The sequence below is a fragment of the Apteryx rowi genome, unplaced genomic scaffold (assembly GCF_003343035.1).
Source record: "Apteryx rowi isolate R43461 unplaced genomic scaffold, aptRow1 scaffold_263, whole genome shotgun sequence".
NCBI classification, from domain to species: domain Eukaryota; kingdom Metazoa; phylum Chordata; class Aves; order Apterygiformes; family Apterygidae; genus Apteryx; species Apteryx rowi.
This window is the reverse complement of record NW_020449008.1, coordinates 135,774-138,544: the sequence shown is the minus strand read 5'-3', so window position 1 is coordinate 138,544 and position 2,771 is coordinate 135,774.

Sequence of the window (2,771 nt, the reverse complement as noted above, 5' to 3'; positions counted from 1 at the left end):
AGCCCCAGCGGAGGGTGTCGTTTTGAAAGCGCCTCCGTGAGTGCCGCTGTCTGGCCCCGGGGCTCTGCTCGCCTCCCTCCGCCAGCGGCACCCGGCGTGGCTGTCCCGGAAACGGAGGAAAGCCCTTTTCGCTTTTCTTCCATTCCTCTGGACGGTGTAATGCGTTGCTGGCGCTGCAGACTTGAGTGACATGTTGCGCTGTTCGTTTAGGGTTAAGCTTTTAACTAGGGGAGTGAGCTCCTTTCAGGTACCTGAGGTCGAGGAATTGCTAGAAAAAGGACTAAATCAGATTTAAAAAAAAAAAAAAAGCAAGTTCTAAAGTGGTGAGGCAGTAGAGTGCTGAATGTATTTTTTTCATCAAATAGGTTAGTCATAGCACAGTCACTTTCTGTGGCAATAAAGTTTGATGTTTTCTTATTGCACTGTACTCATCTAGTTAGGCTTTTAACTTTTCAGTGTTATAAAGCCTTGTTGTTTTTTATTATTTTTATTGTTTTTTATTATTTATTGAGGTATTCAGTGGCTAGTTATGAACTGGAAAGCGCTTCAGACTGTGAAGTGACATGACAAACTGTTGGGAAGCAGAGCTACCTTCAGCAGTTCTGTGCTTTTTAATGCTAGTTCCTTGGTTGTGCTGGCATTGTCATGTGCTGTGAACATACTGAGAAATTGATCCAACTTAAACTGTTAAACTTTGGTCTGACGTTATGAAGAAACACCTTATTTTTATTTGCTGGAAATACAAATCTGGAGGTCTTTGGTGCAAAATTGACTGCTACACTTTGAACACAAATCCTTAATATACTGGCTATGTACGTGTATCTGTCTTCTCAGGAAGTGGAGATCAGAGATGAAAACTCATCAGTCAGTTTCTAATACAAGCATTCTTACAGCTTGCCTTCACAGTGGGGTGAGAGGTCCATCAAGGAAATGTAGACCCAACAAGGAAAGTCAGAAAGACAATCTTCTACAAGTTCCTGAAATTCACTGGCGCTTTGTCTAAGAGATTGAATAGTATTGTAACGCTATTGTGATGCTTTTTTGCCATTGGTATCATGAGAGAATCAGAAGGTATTGCTAGCAAGGATGGAAAATCTGGCAATCATGTTGCTTGGATAGTTCTCCTGTACTGAACTCATTGTTACCATGCTGGACTTGACCTGTGGTTGCTCAGGTGTACCTGTCTGACCTTGCAGTCATGTCAAGCACTGTATTTCTTAGTGCCAGTGTTGGGAGAAAACTCTGTGCCAATATTGTCATTCAGGTTAGGTCAGTTTGAAAGAAATAGCTCAGATGCAGATAACTCATATTAACTCTGCAGTGAAGTCCTATCTTGTTGATCTCTGAAGACAGGAAGGAAAGAGGGAGAGTAAGATCAGCAGCTTATGTCCCACAAATTTCCTGTGTTCACTTATCCAAACAACCTTCTTAATTACAAGTTGTTGCAGCCGTCATTTTATCTTCTCATGTTTGGGTCTGGCTTATTTTGTTCTCTTTCTCTTGGTGTATTCTTCTGATTCTGCTTGCATTCTTTACTTGTAGGGCTTTTCTGCTGACATGGGAAAGAAATGCAAATACTGGAAAGGTTCTCTGTTAAAGGCTTATTAAATTCTTTAATTGTGTTGTGTTGTTTATTTATACAGTTTGGGAAGAACTAGACTCTCTTCAGTGCAGCAGCTGGGCTTACTATTTACCTACTAAGCAGACATATATATTTACACTGTGCTAGGTGCTCTGCAGTAATTCTTAGTACAAATGTGCTTAGGAAAAATTCTGATTTAAATAAATGTGCAGTTTAATTTGTGGATTATAGTGTGTTCARTTGCTATGTGAATGATTGTCTTGAGATTAACACATGTATAACGTGGCTTTAGTTTGCTTTATTTTTTATAGCACAAGAAATAGCTTTTTGGAGTTTTTGTTTTTTCTTTGTGTATTGTGTAGTATAGAGCTGCCTGACAATATTTAACAAAAATGTTATAATTGTTAAATGGGATGAATTTTGTACATCTAAAAAATGTTCATAGACATCAAGCTACCCGGTATTGTTAATTKAAATGTTTGTAAAGCTTACCTGTTTTGAAGACTTGCACCCTGGTACTGTGGCTATACAGTCTCTTTTAATCTAGCATGAATCAATAACTCTGAAAAAGAAATAGTTTTTGATTCCTTTCTCTCTAGTTCTTTTACTTTTCTCATGTTGGTGATAGTAGTGGTGTGCCTGGTTGGGGAGCCAGATAAAGGATCTGAACTGGCTGAAACCTAACTGTGTGTGTGTGTTGTGGTGATGCTTTATTGCAGTTTATTTTGTTTTGTTTTGGCCAGTGTAGAATATAGTATACCCTGACTGACTTAGGTCAATTTAAGACTACGACACTTCCAAAATGAGCGGTCCAGCCTTCTTCCTCTGGTAAACGTTCCTGTTCCCGCCCTTATATTGGCATTACTGATCATGTGGCTGGGTAGTGAGTTGGACCTACCTTTGCTCTGATTCAAAGCAGTTTTGCAGTACTAGTTTCCAGTAGGATCAACAAGTGTGATTATTACTGCTGATGCAAGAAAAGGGGCAGGGAGGCGTATCTGGATACAGGGGTTGGTAACTAAGGCAGTGGCTGCTTGGGTTTAGATCACCTTTGACCAGTCATGAAACTTACTACATGTTGACTAGTTTAGTATCACACAGCATTCTGGTGGTCCCATACAGTGGGAATGGCAAGCTCAAGCAGATGTCCTTTTGGCAACAGCCCCAGTTTATGCCAGGTTAAAAGTGT